Source organism: Lissotriton vulgaris, chromosome 7 (genome assembly GCF_964263255.1).
Source record: "Lissotriton vulgaris chromosome 7, aLisVul1.2, whole genome shotgun sequence".
Taxonomy (NCBI): Eukaryota; Metazoa; Chordata; class Amphibia; order Caudata; family Salamandridae; genus Lissotriton; species Lissotriton vulgaris.
In genome coordinates, this window is record NC_141695.1 from 974267324 (window position 1) to 974288827 (window position 21504).

Genomic DNA, 21504 nt, shown 5'->3' on the forward strand with positions numbered 1-21504 from the left:
AATTTCATGTTTTTTTCTGTCTGTGTTTTGTGTTGTTTTTCAGTGTTTTTGTTTTTTACATTCTTTGCCATTTTTAACTACTAGATTTGTAAATGTATATGACATTGATTTATTTTTTAGTTTTTTCACTTTTTTTACCTTTAAAAAAAGTAATCTTTGAAATCCATGGTTCTTCTCTATATTCTTCAATCCACTCCACCAAAGGCCACAGCTTTATGGCAATGTCCGCAGTATATGCTGAAACACTGCATGTTGTCATCATTTCCTTCCTCTTCTTGTTCCAGCATTTCTACTGGAGCAGTTCTACTACTCTTTCTACTTCTCGCTTCTTCTCCATATAGGCATGCGCTATGTTGTTTGGATGTATAACCCTCAGGAGCTTCCACATTTCAGTGTTTCCGATTGAATCCTGTTCACTCCTCCCTCAACACAGCACCTTCTGGCAAAACATTGACATTACACTCTATGCACTTATTTTTTTTGCAGACGATAAGTTAAACAGTAAAAAGAAAAATACCACACTAGTGATTCCTTTGCTGGCCATGCTTGTGGTGGTGCCAGTGAAGTGCTTGGAACAACATTGATGTCATTATGTTCAGATGGTGTACCTCAAATTGGCCTGGTGATTTTAGGTTGTTTCAAAATGGTGTTTTTTTTTTAGTATCTCCTGAGTGGCCAATCAAATTGCTGCTTTTATTTGATATATTTTTGACCTCCCAAAGGTACTGCGATACTCCTGTAGTACCCTTAGAACCAATGAGAGAGTGGGTTCACTTCCAGTTTCGGGTTCTGTCGCAGTACCACAGGATCTAGAACTAAAAGAATATTATGTTCATTATGAATGTGTAATTTTATTTCAAGTTTGAAAATTGAGGTTTACCCACAGGCCCAAATAGAAAAGGTATCTTGAGGTTTTATGTGGAATTTCTGCATTACTGCAGTACCAGTACCTGTAATTCATGCTAAAACACCATCTCTGTTGCTAATATGATTAGTTTGATGTATTCCAAGGAAGTCCCCATCCTCTTACTGTTATTAAGGCTTGGCACTTTAGATCTTTGATATACTCTTCAGTTTCTTCTGGCTTTTTTTGTTTTTTTCCACATTTGGGATTGAACAGTAAAAATGGTATCTCGAGTAGATGAGAGGGAAGAAAAGTCTCACGAAGAGCAGAAACAGCATCAAGTCACGGAAAAGAAAACAGTCCATTATATGAAAAATATTTATGATTCTGTAAAAACAAAATAAAGTATCTGCACAGATTATCACATGCAAGATCCTCCTTTGAAATATTGCCAAAGGACTGGGAAAACATAATATTTTGGAACCTCTGGGATTTTTTGACACATGAGGACGTATCTCAGCATCCAATTAAATGCTATAAGGGTGAAATATGATGATGATAACGAAGGCTAGGCCCTGTGCCCAAACCGATGCTGCACACACCTCAAGTGGATTGGTAGCAGGTTCCAAATATAGGCGAGGCCCTGCTATGAAAACGGACCCTGGGGAGGTGATTGTCCCCAGGGCTCAAATAAGCCTTAGGAGGCGGAGGATCTGTGTGCTCCCTCCTTTGCTTTTTTATGTCTACATGCCTCTGTAACCTGGCCCACCCGAGTACCTCATTGTAAAGTGTGGGAGAAGATGCTTGTTTTAAAAACAAATGACATGAATTTACGAATCTGTTATGATTTTTGCTGTAAAAGTTCAAAAAAATGCTTTTTGGCCCTGATGGGGGACCTGACCTAGATGACACCAGCACCAGGCCTAGGTGGTCAGTGTTCCCCTCCCCTCTTCTTTTTAAATTTAAATTTAAATTTTTTATTGGCAGATACTTACAAAGAAAGCGGCAAAGTCATATGATATGCAACATTCAAAATAAACATTTTTTATGAATTGCATGAGAGATGCATTGTAGTGTACCTATAATCGTTCAATGTGAACATGGCACGTATATTGCAGTGAAAACAATTTTTAAATACAGTTTGAGATCTGAGACAACTTGAAAAAACAGATAGATACTTTACACATGCAAAGGATATACCCGAGCAATTAAGTTATTCTGTACAGTATTTACATTGTCTAGTTCAGTATTATTTAGGGCAGTAATCCAATTCACAAACTGGCCCCAAATGTCTTTTGTTTGAGAGGCTGTTGGCATTAGGTCCCAAAAAGCTGTAAGCTGTTCTTGACAAAATGTTATGTCTGTAATCCAATCCTTAACCAAGGGGTGATGAGGCCTACCCCAGGTCATAGCAATCCATCCCTTAGCCAAGAGTAGTAGCATGGCCACCAACCTCCTTACACCCTCTGGGAACTCCTTTTCATATCCAAGTACACCCAAAATAGCAGTGGGAGGAACATGTATCATTAACATGTAGTCAATTTTTTGGAAGATTTCCTTCCAGTATGTCACCAAACATGGGCATTCCATAGCCATGTGCAAAAAATGAGCCTGGTCCACGTGACATCGCCAGCACCCCGATGTTGCATGGGTGTTCTATAATATTGATTCAGAAACTTGAAAAGTATCAATCTTAATTTATAATTGGGAGATAACTGTTCTAAGTTTGCACAACAGAACTGCCATTCATCTTCTGTGATGGCCGGAGTTAATATTGTGTTCCATTGTTCTCTTGATTTTGAAATGATTATGGAATGGTGAGTTTGCATGGAGTTATACAGTCTAGTAACAAGTTTTTTCTGGGAAGGAGAAGAGAGTAAATTGTTTAGGGGCTTGAGGGTAGAGTGTGGGTCTGGGAAGGTGTAGTGTATCTTGTGACAAGTTGCTCTAATGCGGTGCTAGAGTAGCATATCTGCAAGGGACGGAGGCAACATGTCTGTTGGCTGGGGGCATTCCAGACATCCCCTGCTTCCAATGTGGGTCATGAAAGTGCCGGATTCCAAAACCCTTGGAACAATGAATTTCTCCCTGGGGAGCCAATGGGGGCATCAGTGGATTTCTAGCAAGAAGCATCTTATTGGCATATATACTATGTAGGTGCGCATGTGAATTTTTGGTAGAGTGCTACTTCAAGCGGAATTGGCGCAGCCCTATCACACTTCACTGCCGCATGGGGTTGAAATGGAATGGGGTGGACCCAGTAATATAAGGGGAAGTAAGTTGCCCCCAGACCGTCCTGGCTTTGAGGTAGCGTCAACAATTCCCACGCCACCCGAGCCTGCCCTCCCGCCCACACAAAGGAGTTCACCATAGTTCGCAACTTTGGTTAATAAGAGTGGAATATTAACAAAAAGGTAGAGAAACGTAGGTAGGACAACCATCTTAGCTACAGCAATACGCGCTGCAAGTGATAATGGGAGTACAGTCCACATTTTAATTTTCTCTTCAAAGCATGTGATAGCTCGGCCCAGGTTCATGTTTATATTATCTGAAGGTCCGTACTTAGCCAAATCCCAAGGTATTTTATGGGGTCATTAGCCCAACATAGCAGAAAATCTGACTCGAAAGGCACAGTTGCTTCCATCAACGGCAACAAGACAGATTTTTTCTCCTGTATTCCAGACAACCCACCGAACCTCCTAAGTTCCCTCAAAGCAGGCAACTAATTTGTTTGTGGGTTTTTAATGTATAGGGTTATATCATCTGCAAATTGTGTAATTATGATTCCTCTGGTTGTGAATTGCAATCCCTTATTCACATGGTGCTGCCGCTATCTAGCCGCGAGCGGCTCCATTGCTGTGGCAAAGAGCAATGGGGAGAAAGGGCACCCTTGCCTTGTGCCGCCACTAATAAGGAAAGAATCAGTTATCTGGCCATTTACGAAAATGTGCACTTTGGGTTTTGTGTATAATAGCTGTATTTGGCGTATAAAAGGTGTGCCAAAGCCTATCCTTTGTAAAAGGGCAAATAGGAATGACCATTCAAGTGTTGAAGGCTTTGGTGGTGTCCAGAAAAGCAACCACCACGGAACCTGGGGATCCAGGTAGTGTAGTATAGCAAAAAAAGTTTGTAAAATATGTGCTGTAGAGCGACCAGGGACAAAGCCCGACTGGTCTGGCAAGGCAATCAAGGGAAGCAGAGGTTGGATTCTGTTAACCAATAGTTTAGCGTATATTTTATTGTTTGTATTGATTATTGAGAGGGGTCGGTATGAGTCGTATGAGTGACATTAGGTGTGTGTCTCGTCAGGTTTAAGGAGGAGTAATATGCCGGCTTCTCTGAGAGAAGGGGGAGGGTGTCTGTATCAAGTGCCGCTTGGTAAACATCCATTAGGTGTGGAGCTAAGATGGCGCGTAACATTTGTAAAAAGAGGCAGGTAGGCCATCCAGCCCTGGGGCCTTATTAACGTCTTTCTCTGTGAAGAGCTCATTCAAGTATCCCCTGTGTTTATTTTCAAGCCACAATAGTGCTATTGCATCAAAGTATGCCGTCAAAGAGTCAGTTGTTGGAGTACTCTGCGATGTATATTACTTGTCATAAAACGCTGGGATATGTGTTTTTATGTCTTGTGTACCACAAGTGTCTTGCAATTTAATAATATAATCTGTGGTGCACTGCGGTTTTAGTAAGGCAGCTAATGTCTTCCCTGGACTGTCCCCCTCCCCGTATTCCCTAACTTGAGTGTTTTTCCCTAGATATTTAACCTCACATTGTGCAGTTTCTTCAAATTCACTTAATTTGCTCCTAATTTTGGAAAGTAGTGTGGCGTCTTCATCCTGATAGTATGTTAATTCCAACTCCCGAATTTCCTTTTCCAATGTCGTAAATGTGTGTCTGAGTGATCTGAGGACACCCCAATGTCTGGCAACCACTTTAAATGCCTCCCAAAGTGAGGAGTAGGAGGACACAGAGCCAGTGTTTTGAGAAAAGTAGTCCAATATGTCTTGTTTAATGTCTTCCTGAAAGGCTGCATCTGATAGGGAATTTGGTGGGAGACGCCATGTGTGCCCGGTATTCGAAGTCTGAGCAGACAGGGTGCATGATCGGATAAAAATCTGGGGAGATGGTTAGTATCCTCTACCCATGTTGCCACATCTTTAGACACCAGCCAGTAATCTATATGCGGCCACGCATCGTGCTGCGTCGTGACGCAGGTGACCTCAAGCGCATCGGGGGATCAAAATCGCCATATGTCTACCAGGTCTCCCTCAAGGATAAACGCATTAAGTGCACCACCTGCCCTAGGGTGTATTGTACGTGATGTGCCCTTGCGGTTTTTACAATGGATGTACGTTGTTACAATGCATGCTTTTACCACGCATGCCTTTACAACGCAGGTTTTTCATCGCAAGTCATTACAACGACTTGCGTTGGGGGGGTGCTGGATAGTGAATAGTTTAATTTACTAATCCAACTCCAGTCCTCGTGGATAGTAGGGAAGATGTTGGATAGTAAATTAAACTATTTCCTATCCTAGAGCGCCCCCCAGCGCAAGTCGTTGTAATGACTTGCGTTGAAAAACCTGCGTTGTAAAGGTACTGCGTGGTAAAAGTTGCGCCGTAAAGGATGTTTCCCTTTTACTTTCATTTAATACAGTATTAAAGTCCCCCCCACATTATGTGTCACAGCCCACTTTGACTATATTCCTCCATAGTTCATGAAAAAATTTGGGCAGTCGGTGTTGGGACCATATACCGTCACTAGTACCACACCAAGGCTAACTGACCTCCGCACATCTACATAATATACTATGTCTGACATTTTTAATTTTACCCCAAAACAACTCACTCGAGATAACCCACCCCCACCCACACCAAACCCCCAAATAGGTTGAATTATCATTACCACCCACCCTACAGAACAAAACAATTTACTTCCAATTCAACAATACAACAATATAAAAGTAAATTTTAAGCACCCAGGAGCACTGGGGGTGCAGAGAGACCAGCGTACAACCCAGTAGAAGAACTGTGTGGCCGAAATACATATCGTACTGTGTAAACGGAATGGAAAAATCATAAATAACCTAGCAGTGACCACTGTATTTGACAAATTAAACACCAAACCTGTAATGTCATTTCGTGTTGTGTTTTATATCTTCTGAAACAAAAGCGCTACATAAGGGAAAACACATTCCATCTACCTGGGCCAGAGAATCTCAGTCATTGTCACATAAGTTGTTTTCCGGGTTTCGTTGGCGTTCTGCCTTAGCTTTCTGTTTCTTTCCCCCACTTATGTGTTTAGCAAATTTGCATGCAGACTTGGCATCTGTGAAAAAATGGGTATCGTTTTCATGCGTGACCTTTAGTTTTGCAGGGTAGAGAAGTGCGTACTGTATTCCAGCTTGTTGAAGAATCTTTTTCGCCTTGACGAATTCTCGATGCGCCTACTGAACAGCTGGGGTAAAATCTGGGTAGAACAAGATGTTATTTCCTTTGTATGAGATTTGCCCCCGTGTCCTGGCCACTCGGAGTATGGCGTCTCTGTCACGATAGTTTAAGAGTTTGGCTAGGATGGGCCTTGGGGTACCACCTACCGGTGATTTAGGACCTAGGGCATGATGCGCCCTTTCTTCTATGAACACAGGAGAAAGCTCCGCTCCGAAGATGTCTTTCAATAGTTCTCCCACAAATTGTTCCGTTTTACCCATGTAGTCTCTGGTATTCCAAGAAGGCGGATGTTACTCCTCCGGGAGTGCGCCTCCAAATCCTTAATTTTGGCTCAGATCATGTCGAGGACCTGTTCCATATTTAGCTGTTGTTTCCTTGGTGTCAGTTTGGAACTCATGAGTTTCAGTTTGGCGATTTTCCAGTTGATCTAGTCAGTGCTCATGGGTGTCTACTTGTGTCTTGACTTGATCAAGCCTGGCATTCATGCTGTCCAGCTTGGAGTCAATCATCTTAAGGCTAGACTTGACCTCCAGGAGGAGACAGCGAAGATCAGCATTTTCAACGGTGCTGTCGTCCACTGGGCCATGTGCCGTCCAAGGGTCCTGATCAGCTTCACCTAGCCGCATGTGTCTCTTATTCTCAAATTGTAATTTAGGTTGCTTGGCATTTGGTGTTCCCATGCTGTATCTTGACAGGCCACAGCAATCACGAAACACAGCAGGAACTTGGTGACATTGCCACAATCACTGAGCACTGCCCAGCTCTGCCCAGCTCTGCGTCCTGGGTGAAGATCTTGACAATGTTATACCAGGTCAATCGGTTTTTCCACAAACCAGCAAACAACGAATCCTTAAATGGTGGGTTCTCACAGACAGTGCACCCCATAGCCACGCCACTCACTGGGATGCAGTATCTGTCTTTAGGGGCGTCACATCACAAAAAGCTCTCTTTCTGGACCAAGCTAGCTTGCTCCTAAATTTGGTGTAATTCAGTTTAGTGGTATGGGCTGTAGTCGTGTCTTAAATTCCTGCCGGAATTATCATAGGAAACGCACATTTATTGCCCCAACCTTTTTCTCAGATCATACCGACACTTTCCATGCACTTGATAATCCAAACTGGGTATGGGTTTCCAGGCAGTAAGGCCAAACCCTGCCTTAACTACTATTCCAAAACTGAATGCCAATACTGCCACTTAATTTCACATCACTTATTTCATGCCATGCATATGAGCAAAACTATACGCAAGAAGGAATTTTGCATTTTATTTGCACATTTCTTCTTTTTTGTATATTTTCAAAACATTTTTTTGTTTCAACAAGACTTTTTTTTGTGAAGCACATTACAAATGAACAATACAAAAATTAAACATGTCACAACTTACTTGTATACACCATTCATACCAAAAGACATTGCAATCATACTATAAGCACATTCACACTACTAGCAATATAAAAGGGAATACATTTTTCGTGCAATTATCTACAATTCATGAGTAAGAAACCATAGATATACGTTTTTAGATATGAATCACTTTGTTCGAAAGATTTGTTCAATTCTCTTATGGTTTCCACATGAGAAACGTGATATAGAGGGGTCTACGCGTTTCAAACTCCTTAGATTTGGAGTTCTCGTCAGGACCAATAACTGTGAATGACAAGAAAAGGGGGGACCTGTGTTAATGTGTGAGCTATTCCTGCGTGAGCCGCCTTGGGTTCAACACCCACTTCTCTGCTTCTTACCTCTCTAAGTGAAACAAGATGTGCCTCATATGTTCATCATCTATCGCGGAGCGGGACCACCTATGTAACAAATATACACGTTTGTTGGTATGACTTTCTAATGACAACATTCCGTGGCAGGCATGCTCAACCTCATACTTACTTACTTTCGTGATATCTTTATCCTCAGTTCTATAAAGGGGAAAGAACAGGGGTTCTGTCAGTGGCTTGTGTTTAATTAGAGCTTGAATTCACATGCTTATCGTGGCGTGTCTTACCAGTTGATTTGATGGTAAACGCCGGAATTTTTTGCTCTGTGATGGGTCGGGTTGGAGGTCACAGGGCGTCTGTGGGGGCCAAGGGCAGTAATGTCTTAATATATATTTTTGCGCGATGAAAACAAGTCATAATATCCTTCATGCACTTTTTAAATTCCAACTGTGCTTCGTGACGGGTCTTACCAGTTAATGCATTGCTGCACGCCGGGATCTGTGACTGATCGGGCGGTGAGTCGTGTCGCGTCTTTGGGGCCAAAAGCGAGATTGTCTCAATGTTTGTTTGCCTATTAATAGGAAATTTAAGTGTCCCCAGTATAATTTTGGGATCGTACCTTCAATTCGCGGTGTGCTCCGTTAGGGTCCCGTCTTCTGATCTGATAGTGAAGACGCCCGATGGTGTTTTTGACTTCCTGGTTTGTGCGTCACGTGACTTACTCGTGAATTTTGGTCGCCATGTTTGTGTGGTCAAGTTTTCAATGTCGAAAATGCCGTTTGTGTCTGTGAAGCATTAGCTTGGTGTTCCTTAAGGTTCTGGTTAGTCATGTGTCAATTTCAGATATTGATGGAAAAACGTGTTTGATTTTACTGTCGATCCGGTGGTGTCTCCGATAGGGGCCATCTTGGATAGGGAACATATTCATCAATTGTATCCTGGGTGCCTATGTATTCTTATAACTTGAACATTTCTGATAATTCATTTAATCCATTGGTAGCCGTATTAAATCTGACAATCATTGATGCCTCTTTTTTGGACAATTTAGTATCTATATCTCCTCCTCTAGGGTCTTGTTCCACGTTTGTCAATACAGTCCATCGAAAATCCTTGTCCTCATGATTTTTTAATTGCCAGTGACTGACTACTGGGGCGTTGGGTACCTTCCGTTTTATCCTGGATTTGTGTTGTTGTATACGGGAGCGTACCTCCTGATTGGTTTTCCCAATATATAGGAGGTTGCATGGGCATTTGATCCCATAAATCACATATTTTGTTTTGCAATTAGTAAACTGCTGATGCTTCCACGATAACCCATTGTGTTTGAACACTGATCCTTCTTCAGTTGATTCGCAACAATTACATCCTCCACATTTATGGTGACCCATCACTGGGGGTAAGCCCATCATGCTTCTTAAATTGGTAGGTGGTTTGTTGGTAATGAAGCTCTCACCAATTTGTTGGCCAAATTAGATTCATTTTTAAAAGCGAATAATGGGGTTTTTTTTAGTTCTTCGCTCAAATTTTTTACCAAATGCCAGTTGTTGTTTATAACCTTCTTTAGCATGTTTGAATTTGGGCAATAAGTAGTCACTAGGACTATTCGATCCAGTTTCTTTTTTGGATTTTTTTCCAGCAGATGTTCTCTTGGGGTCCACCACGCTCGTTTTTTGGAGCGGTGTATACATTTTTTGGGGTACCCCCGGTCAATTAGATTGTTTGTCAGTTTTTCAGCATGTCTCTCATATTCTTGTTTGTCATGACAATTTCTCCGGATCCTAAGATATTGTCCGTAGGGCAAATTTACTTTTAGGCTGCGGGGATGATTGCTGGTGAAATGCAACAGTCTGTTGCGATCTGTTTCTTTTTTGTGGAGGGTAGTTTTTAAATCTCCTTCATCCGAAGGGTATATCTCCACATCTAGAAATGGAATTTTGTTTCTAGAGTATACAAGAGTGAATTTGATCTCTTGAGTTCTGTTGTTCAGCCATTGATTAAACAACTTTAGTTCTTCCTCAGTGCCAGACCATACAAAGAAAACTTTGTCGATGAAACGACTCCAATGTTTGATGGCATGTTCAAAAGGATTATTTTGGTAAATTAATTTTTCTTCATAAATGGACATGAAGAGGATGGCTAACTCCGGGGCGAATGGACAGCCCATAGCCACTCCTCCTGTCTAAAAGTAGAAGTCTCCATCAAAAAGAAAGTAGTTATACTTTAAGGCAAACTGTGCTAACTGTATAATGAATTCTGTTGGGACCTGTTCCGGTTTTTCTCGTGTTTCCAAAACGTATTTGAGAGCCTGTATTCCTTCATCCTGTGGAATTTGGGTATATAAGGATGTTATATCCATCGTCACCAGCCACTCACTTCTTTTATCAAATTTCACATTGTTTAGTTTGTTAATGAAATCTGTTGTGTCCCTAATGTAGGACTTCACACTAGGAACAAACGGCTTCAGAAAGAAGTCCACAAATTTGGAGATCGGTTCCATCAAAGACTCACACCCGGATACTATGGGTCGTCCAGGTGGAGCGCTGGCGTTCTTATGTACTTTCGGGAGTACGTAAAAGAGTGGAATCCTCGGGTGTTGTATTTTTAGATATTCAAACTCCTTTTTTCCAGGAAATCCTTTTTGGTAGGCTTCATCAATGATGGAATGCAATTGGTGTTTTAATTCCATTGTAGGGTCTTTGTTCAGTTTGCGATAGCAGTTGGTGTCGCTTAGTTGTTTTTTGACTTCATTCAGATACAATTGGCGGTCCCATATCACGATTGATCCACCTTTATCTGCTTGCTTAATTATTACAGATGTGTCTTTGGTTAAATTCGTTAATGCTAGTGACTCTGATTTCGTGATGTTGTATTTAACCCACTTGGTCTTTTTCTCCATTTCGCCAATTGCTGAGAGAATAGTTCTTTCAAAAGTTAGCAATTCCTTGGGTGTTTTATAATTAGGAGGGCAGAAAGTGGATTTGTTATGAAGTCCAGTAATTTCCATATTAGTGGTGGTTTGATTTTCTGTAAAATTGTTTTTTAACCTGATTTTCCGGAAGAATTCGATAGTTTCCGTTTTTAATTTTACAAAGTCAGTCCTTTTGGAGGGGACAAATGTAAGTCCTTTCTGGAGTATATTTTCTTCGTCCTTAGTCAAGACTTTATTGGAGATGTTAAAAATCAGTGAGGGCGTCAGTTTTTGTAGTTCTGACGTCGGGTTGACATCTCCCATGGTTGAGTGTATCTCAGCTTCCCTCGTGGTTTTGTTTGGCCTCTTCCTAAAAAAGGACCCTGTTGGTTTTGTTGGAAGGAGCCTCTTCTGTTGTTAGTTCTTCTCTGTTCTGTATTTTCTCCTTCGCTATTACTACTTGACGATGATGTATCTGAGAACGTGATGTATTTTTGGAATGATCTTCCCTGGTTCTCTTGTAAGTATCTTCGGGAATCTGGCCGTGAGTAGAAGTCCTGTTGGAGATATGGGTACACCTTTTCTATATTGAAACTTTTTTGATCTTTTTCAAATTGGTTAGTTTTCTGATTAATGGTGTAGTCCTTAAATTCACTGATTTCTTTGTCCACTTTATCCAATAGTCCCTTCGCATCCGTTATCAGTTCGTTGGTAGAGATACTTGTTTGTAACTTCTCAATTTCATCCAATTGAACTTTTGATAGCCTATGGGCTGTCTCAATAGTCAGGACCATAAGGTCCCGACTGCACTTTGTTTCAATGAAACTATATCCCTTTTTGTAAATGGGGTCCTCCGTGAATATTACTGGTATGTTCTTTATTTGTAGACCTCCTGGGATGGTTCCTGCTCTTAAATGTTGGAGTAGGAAATGACCGTGTAGGTCTGTCCGGATCTGTTTTTTCCTTAGTCTTAGCAGTTTTTCTGTTTCGTTTTGATTTTGTGCTGGTACACTTAAAGAGGCTGATGCAAAGAGGGGTGGATCCGCTAGCAGGTTTTTTATGTGATCTTCGCTATAAGCGAAAGTTTCATTCTCTGACATACTTCCCACACACTCTGTGCGCACTCACTCTGATTCGTTCAAACAATTATTCCCAATAGACAAACCGACGCAGGACAATGTTCCTGATTCTCAAACGAGAATACGCAATTCCTTAAGTATCCAGTTGCCACGCTTCCACGCGAAGGGGCTACCACACAGGCGGCTGCCTGCTAACACAATTGATAATCCAAACTGGGTATGGGTTTCCAGGCAGTAAGGCCAAACCCTGCCTTAACTACTATTCCAAAACTGAATGCCAATACTGCCACTTAATTTCACATCACTTATTTCATGCCATGCATATGAGCAAAACTATACGCAAGAAGGAATTTTTATCTCAGAATTAATCAATTCAATTTTGCATTTTATTTGCACATTTCTTCTTTTTTGTATTGTTTCAAAAAAAATTTTTGTTTCAACGATACTTTTTTTGTGAAGCACATTACAAATGAACAATACAAAAATTAAACATGTCACAACTTACTTGTATACACCATTCATACCAAAAGACATTGCAATCATACTATAAGCACATTCACACTACTAGCAATATAAAAGGGAATACATTTTTCGTGCAATTATATACAATTCATGAGTAAGAAACCATAGATATACGTTTTTAGATATGAATCACTTTGTTCAAAAGATTTGTTCAATTCTCTTATGGTTTCCACGTGAGAAACGTGATATAGAGGGGTCTACGCGTTTCAAACTCCTTAGTTTTGGAGTTCTCGTCAGGACCAATAGCTGTGAATGACAAGAAAAGGGGGGACCTGTGTTAATGTGTGAGCTATTCCTGCGTGAGCCGCCTTGGGTTGAACACCCACTTCTCTGCTTCTTACCTCTCTAAGTGAAACAAGATGTGCCTCATATGTTCATCATCTATCGCGGAGCGGGACCACCTATGTAACAAATATACACGTTTGTTGGTATGACTTTCTAATGACAACATTCCGTGGCAGGCATGCTCAACCTCATACTTACTTCTGGCGTGATATCTTTATCCTCAGTTCTATAAAGGGGAAAGAACAGGGGTTCTGTCAGTGGCTTGTGTTTAATTAGAGCTTGAATTCACATGCATATCGTGGCGTGTCTTACCGGTTGATTTGATGGTAAACGCCGGAATTTTTTGCTCTGTGATGGGTCGGGTTGGAGGTCACAAGGCGTCTGTGGGGGCCAAGGGCAGTAATGTCTTAATATATATTTTTGCGCGATGAAAACAAGTCCTAATATCCTTCATGCACTTTATAAATTCCAACTGTGCTTCGTGACGGGTCTTACCGGTTAATGCATTGCTGCACGCCGGGATCTGTGACTGATCGCGAGGAGAGTCGTGTCGCGTCTGTGGGGCCAAAAGCGAGATTGTCTCAATGTTTGTTTGCCTATTAATAGGAAATTTAAGTGTCCCCAGTATAATTTTGGGATCGTACCTTCAATTCGCGGTGTGCTCCGTTAGGGTCCCGTCTTCCGATCTGATAGTGAAGATGCCCGATGGTGTTTTTGACTTCCTGGTTTGTGCGTCACGTGACTTACTCGTGAATTTTGGTCGCCATGTTTGTGTGGTCAAGTTTTCAATGTCGAAAATGCTGTTTGTGTCTGTGAAGCATTAGCTTGGTTTTCCTTAAGGTTCTGGTTAGTCATGTGTCAATTTCAGATATTGATGGAAAAACGTGTTTGATTTTACTGTCGATCCGGTGGTGTCTCCGATGGGGGCCATCTTGGATAGGGAACATATTCATCAATTGTATCCTGGGTGCCAATGTATTCTTATAACTTGAACATTTCTGATAATTCATTTAATCCATTGGTAGCCGTATTAAATCTGACAATCATTGATGCCTCTTTTTTGGACAATTTAGTATCTATATCTCCTCCTCTAGGGTCTTGTTCCACCTTTGTCAATACAGTCCATCGAAAATCCTTGTCCTCATGATTTTTTAATTGCCAGTGACTGACTAGTGGGGCGTTGGGTACCTTCCGTTTTATCCTGGATTTGTGTTGTTGTATACAGGAGCGTACCTCCTGATTAGTTTTCCCAATATATAGGAGGTTGCATGGGCATTTGATCCCATAAATCACATATTTTGTTTTGCAATTAGTAAATTGCTCATGCTTCCACGATAATCCATTGTGTTTGAACACTGATCCTTCTTCAGTTGATTCGCAACAATTACATCCTCCACATTTATGGTGACCCATCACTGGGGGTAAGCCCATCATGCTTCTTAAATTGGTAGGTGGTTTCGTTGGTAATGCAGCTCTCACCAATTTGTTGGCCAAATTAGATTCTTTTTTAAAAGCGAATAATGGTTTTTTTTTTAGTTCTTCGCTCAAATTTTTTACCAAATGCCAGTTGTTGTTTATAACCTTCTTTAGCATGTTTGAATTTGGGCAATAAGTAGTCACTAGGACTATTCGATCCAGTTTCTTTTTTGGATTTTTTTCCAGCAGATGTTCTCTTGGGGTCCACCACAAGCAAGACCAAACTTGACACTTTTTTGGGGAAATTTTGTGAAGCTATGGCAAACTGCGCCAAAGACATAGGCAAGTCAAAAAATGTTTTTCCTTTGGAATCTAGGTCCTAACTGTACACCTAATTTGGTAGAAAGGTAGCTGTTGGTTCAGACAGCCACCTTTTTGTGAATTGGTGTATATCTGTTTCGTAGTTTTTGAGATATTAAAAAGAAATACAAATTTGTGTATATAGAGACGCAGATTCTCCAAAGAGCCAACAGTCCCCATGTTAAAATTGGATTGGCTGTCAACGCTTCAAAGAGAAAGTGTTAGCAGCCATTTTGGGACTCAGCTGAGTCCCGAAAAAGCATTTAAAACAAAGAAAATGGGTCAGGGTAGGAATACCCTGACCCCCTAGCTCTGGTCCTAGGGTCTCCCTAGTTCCCTGCCAGGACCAGAAATCCAAAAAATCATTACAAAAAAAAAGAATCATGACAGAGTCGCGAATCTGCATCAATTGTTTTTAAAAACAACCCGGTCTCCTACGCTTGTTTACATTATAACCACTGGGTGGGCCACGCCCAAGGGGCATGTGGGTATTTAAAAATAAAAGGAGGGGGCACAAAGAGTGCTCCACATAGGGCTATTTTAAGCCCTGTGGACCACCACCTTCTCCACATTGACCCCCTCATAGAGCCACACAGGTACTCACAGACCCACTCACAAGCACACACACACTCATACACCCACTCACAAAGGTACTCACACACCCACTCACAGATCCACATAGATACTCACCCATCCCCTCACAGAGGTACTCACAGACCCACACAGCCACTCACACACCCACTTTCAAAGGTGACAGGTTACAGTTAGGATTAAAAAATAAAAAAACGTAGAAATTCACTGAAAAAAAGAAGGTTAGAAGGATGTTATAGATTTTTTTTAACGTAGAAATTTACTGAAAAAACTAAGTTTACAGAGATGTTATATTTAGAAACTAGGGGGCATATTATCAACAACTAGCTATATTTATCGCTAAAGAAGCTTAGCGATTTTTTTTTATCGCCAAGCAACGCCGGATTTTATCTCAGAGATAACGTGCTATTAGCAACGTTTATCTCCAATGCGATAAAATAATCGGCGATAACGGCGAAATGCATGAATATCGCTGGAAAACCAGCGATATTCACGCATCATCGCCAATAGAGTCTTAGCCAGAATACCCATCTCCCATTGGATATAATGGCTAAGAACTCGTTTGAGCAGGCGTTCGTTTTCAGCGATATTCACGCTTAGCGCAAATTTTTTAATCGCTACGCCTGCGTTGATAATAAGCGATAGCGATGTTAGCGACTGCCTTCAGTTGCTAACAGGTTGGGTACGCCCACTTTGCATGTCATTAGCGATAAATATCGCTGACATGCAAAGTCGGACCCAAACCACTCGCTATCGCCTACAAACTGTCGCTAACTGCTGTTAGCTACAGCTTGCTAATAGGGCGATGAAATTATCGCCGTTTTGCGGCCGAAAACGGCCGCTAAAGCAGCCATAATTTCATATCGCCCGCCTTGATAATATGCCCCTAGATTTTTTTTTAGATGTAGAAAAACACAAAGCTTACACAGACGTTATATTTAAGCTCAGATATAAACTCGTAGAAAACCATAGAAATTCAGCAGTTATAGTTTCCTGAGCTAAATATATCTTACACACTGGCAATGCACTGCTTATGATCTCTCATATCACATCGCTCAAGACACAGTCAGTAACATCACTCATGATATCTCAAATAACATCACAGATGACATCACTTATGACGTTATCCACAGAACCAAACACCAACGCACATCTCTATACAACCTCCCATACACCCACTCACATACCCACACAGCCACTCACAGATCCATGCAAAGTAGGCAAACAACCACTCATTCATCCATAAAGCCACTCAGACAACCACTCACTGACCAAAACAGCTACTCATACAAGCAGACTTTCATCTTTACACCCACTCATGTACCCACTCACCCACCCATACAGTCACTCACATACCCACTCATACACCAATACAGCTGCTCACACATGCAGTCAATTACCCATACAGCCACTCACACACACACGCACTCACGGCCATTATGTCACCCACTCACTCATTCATACAGGCACTCAAACAACCACTCACTCACCCATACAACTATTTACAGAGCCATACACTCAGCCATGTAGCTTTTCATACACCCATTTATTCAAACACATAACCACTCACACACCCACTCCCTCATTCATATAGTCTGTTAACACAGCCACTCACTCATCCATACAAGCACTCACACACCCACACAACCACTTACATACCCATTCACACACCCACACAAGCACTCTCACATCCACTCATTCACCCATACAGCCATTCACACAGACACTCACTCACCAATACAACAACACACACATCAACTCACTGTTAGAAATGGGGTTTCTGGTAGGCTAGGGTATACACCTAAGCCAGGCGAAACACACCACATGAATCAGGGTAAGGGAGTTTCACACAGAAATATAACCCCTGCTTGACCCCTTGGCAGATTGGCAGAGCAGTCAGGCTTATCTCAGAGGCAGTGTGTAAAGCGTTTTTGCAACACACACATCAGTGACACACTAGGCACAGCACAAAAAGAGACTCCACAAAAGGTTTTTTAAAAAATCCTTTGGATTGTTCATAAAAAACATTAGACCACTGTGCCACTAGGCACTTGTCATGACGTCACATTAATTATAAAATCACTTTGCTATAAGGCAATTGTCATACAATTACCAGGTAGTGCAATCCAGTAAATACTTATATGTTTGACTTGTCATCTTCCGTGTGGTTCCACCTGACTTTTTGTCTTTACCTTTTGATGCTGTGATGGATTTCCGTTTTGCTAGCTTAGATGCTTTTGGCACTTTGCCACTGCTGATCAGTGTCAAAGTACAAGTGCTCCCTGTGTGAATTGTTATTACAATTGGTTCTCAGTGATTGATGATTTTGATTTACTGATACATCCCTAGTAAAGTGCACTGAATGTGACAGGGCCTGTTATCAAATGCTACTAGTGGGCCTGTAGCACTGGTTAAGCCACCCACATGAGTAGCCCCGAAAAGGACCTCAGGGCTGCCTCTGCAGTATCTATGCACATTTATAAACTGCCATTTCAACCTGGCAAGTGCACCCAATTGCCAGGCCCTAGCCTTCCCTTTACTTACATGTAAGGCACCCCTATGGTAGGCCCAAGGTACCCCAATGGGCAGGGTGCAGTGTATGTAAAAGGTAGGACAGGTACTGTTGTGTGTGACATGTCCTGACACTATTAAAAGTCTATCTGCTCCATAGGATAACATAGGAGATACTTTGTAACCTCTTACATGTATAACTTCCCATTGGGACAAGATAGAGAAATAAAGTTTAGACTCACTGAAATCAGAATTTAATAACAAATCTTTTAGTAACAATGGTTTTTGAATTATGTGTTTGAAAACGTCACTTTTAGAACCATTATGTGAGCCTCTGCCTGTCTGTGGGTTGACTGTTTGATTGGTTGAGGTGTGCTTTGCCAATCCTGACTGGCTCAGAGCTGAGCTGAATAGACCTTGGCTGCATTTAGAGTAGTGGGAGGAGTTTTCCTTGCACCTGAACAGGGCCTATCTCCCTTGCACAATGCTGTCTCCACCCTCTGTGAACATAATGCGCCAATGAGGACTGCCCTGGTTTGGACTGGACTCAAAGACCTTTGCACAAAGAAGAACAAAGACAAAATGGGGTATAAGTAGTGTACTTTAAACCCCAGAACTTTAAATAACTTCTGGACTCAAGAGGAACCTTTGCCAAGGAGAAGAGCTGGAGAGCTGTAAGGAGAATTACTGCCCCTTGGTGTGTGCTGTGTGGATGTGACCTGCTTATGCCAAGGAAAGTACAAAGATGGGAACTTTGCTGTGGACCTGCTTGAAGAAGAATGTCTAAGGGCCTGGGTGGGATGGCCTCCTGTTCTGAAGTCCCAGGAACACAAAGACCCCACCCCCAGCTCCCCTGAACTCTATTGCAGAGAATTCTGACCTGCCAGGAGGTGCCTGTTCCAGTTGTGGGCCTCTGGATGTTGTTGCTGCTGTTTGGAGCTGGAAGCAACTTGAAAGAAGCAGAAAAAGTAATCTCTGATGCCGTCAGCGCTGCCACCGTCACGCCTCGACCTTCACTAAGGCCACTGCTCGTGAAGTGCACAAAGCACTGCTCGGCCTGCACCGCAGCTCTGACACCCATCGACACCCTCTGATGCCTGCTGCTATGGGCATCCCAAACACCAGCGCTCGCATCGACTCCGGCATCACCAGCATCTGCATCCTGTTTTTGCAGCACCGATAACCACCTCGGGTGACTCCACAAACTCACCAATGCCGCGCACCTCACGGTCAGCATCGTACTTTGGATTTATTGCTGTCACAACATTGTTATAGCCCCAAGTGGAGCTATTTGTTTTCTACAAGCTTTATTTTGGAACTAACTGTTTTTAAGTGCTATTTTACCACATGTATGTCGTATTTTTGTCCTTTTGGTCTTGTTGAGTTTAGATATAGATACTTTATTTTTCTTGACTGGTGTGGTGTCCATTTGTGGTGTTATCACTGTATTCCTGAGTGTTTTGAGTACAAACACTTTACCCATTGCCTTTGGGATAAGCCTGTCTGCTCCTGCCAAGTTACCAAAGGGGATTAGAAGGGGTTATCTAAAGTGTGTATCCCCCTTACCCAGACTAGAAGCAAGGGTCCCTATTTGGACATAGGTGCATACCTCTGCCGACTAGAGACCTCCATTTCTAACACTTGCACTCCTCATAAAACCACCATTACAACACATATCCCCTAAACAATTATGGGTGAATTCCATACAACTGCAGGAAACCGACGCCTGCTTGTGTCTTATATGTTACGTAGTTCTTTAGGGATTCCACTCTTGAGACTGGAGAATCTGCGCTCCTTTTAGCAGAATTACGGTAGTCTTTGGAAGCACTCCTGTTTGTTCCACTTATGACCCATCGAGACCGGCAAGGTGGCAAGAAATCAAATGCAGCCACTCAGTGCCCACCCCAGGTTGGCAACCTTTAGTTTTTCAGTGAATTTCTAGTTTTTTTAAATGGAAAGTAATACTTTATCACTATACGTAAAGCCAATCCCCTGCCATTCATGGCCTTTCACTGATCGCAGCAGAGGGCCTCCACACTGTGCACCGCCTGTGGCCAACCTACCTGGTATCCACATCATTGCTTACTACTGACGTGGAAAGAGTGGTACTAAATGGGCAGAGCTTGTAGGTGATTTGGGACCTTTGCATACTCAGCAGCAATTCAAAAGGAGAATCATGGACTCTTTCTCTTAGATCAGGAGATGTCAAGAAAGAATCCACGTGTCTTCGGCTGTCACTACAGAAGCGATTGTGCTCCAATAAATAAATGATTCATTCACCTCCATCATGGACTTCACATCATTTTTCATTGTGCAATTGTAAAGAAAACTCACTCTCCATTAGCATGGAAAATCACAGGAACACCATCACATACTACTAACTCGGAAGGGGTGTGGCCAAGTAGGTGGAGATTTTAGGTGATTTGACGCCTTCGCATAATTAACAGCAATTAAAAGGGAGACAAATGTATTGTATTTTTTCTTGAAAGGGAGGGGGCCTGCATGGCCCTCCTCCCTGGGACTCATTATGCCCTGAGGACCCCAGGGCCTTAAATATTTTTAAGGCAGAGGGGGCTGCATGGCCCTCCTCCCTGAGCCTTATTTGTTTTTTTTATAGGGAGGCGGGGTGAGGGCCCCCAAGCCTATTTTGTCTCAAGGGGCCCCTTTCCCTTGGGCCTCTTTTTTAAAATGGTTGCCATCCACCAAGGGCAACCCATGCAGATTTTGGAGCCACGAGGGGTGCCTCAGGGCCTCTGGAGCCCCAAACAGCTCCCTGTATGCTGCCTGAGCGGGTATTGCTCTCAAGTGCAGAGAGCAGCTACTAATGCTGCTCTCTCTGGCAGGGAGCAATATTTTGATCTGTTCCCCTTCCTGCATATGTACAGCCAGGACAACAGATCCAAAGTCAGCTCCCAGCCAGCGGGAGCATTTTTAAAGCTTTAGTAGATTTCCAGGTTGCTCCTGTTTGGCGGGAGTTTTAAAAATGCTTCCACCAGGTGGAAGCAAATACAAGTTTCCCTGCCTGTGCCGCTGTGGGCAAGGATACTGCTGTGTGCTGGGGGTGGACTTCCTGGAGCACAGCAAGTGAGCCAGTCCCATGGGATGGAGTCCATGGGGCCAAACAAATCTGAGGGAGGGGGACACATGCCCTTCCTCCCTTTAAAGCATAGTGATGGACCAGGGCGATGTGATCCGCAGGGACTTTGTAAGGCTTGTGAAGTGGTGTTAAATGGCACCCTCCCTTTTGGAAAATAAAGTGGGCCCTGTGGGATGGGCTCCCTGAGGTCAAATACCGTGTGTACCCTCGATATGATGAACGGGCCCCGTGGGATGGGGTCCCTTGGGAAGAATATGGTTTGGGGAAGGGGGTCGCACACCTGCCTTCCATTAATTAAACAATACGACCAGGGCCGCCATTTTATTTTTTCAATCCCGCAGGAGTCTCTCGGACCCAACATTGCAGATTTAGAATTACTTTTTACCTCAAGTTCTCAAAAAAACTGAATGGATTTGCACCAAAATAACACAATCTAGAGACCAAGGTCCTTCCAAATTTGGTATAATTCCAGTCAGCAGTTTTTACGGCAGCGCTTTTCAAAGAGGTTTATAGAGAATGCATTGGGATTTTGCATTTTTGGGCTCCCCATTTTTTGGCCCCTACGTTATGGATCAGCATTAACTATTCAATACACAAACTGTTGAAAATAAGCCACTTTTTGGGAAACTTTACTGGAGATTCATCAAACAATTGCAAACTTATTAGCAACACAAAAAAACAAATCCTATGAAAATGCTGACCTAACTGTAACTACCCAGTGGCAATGCAC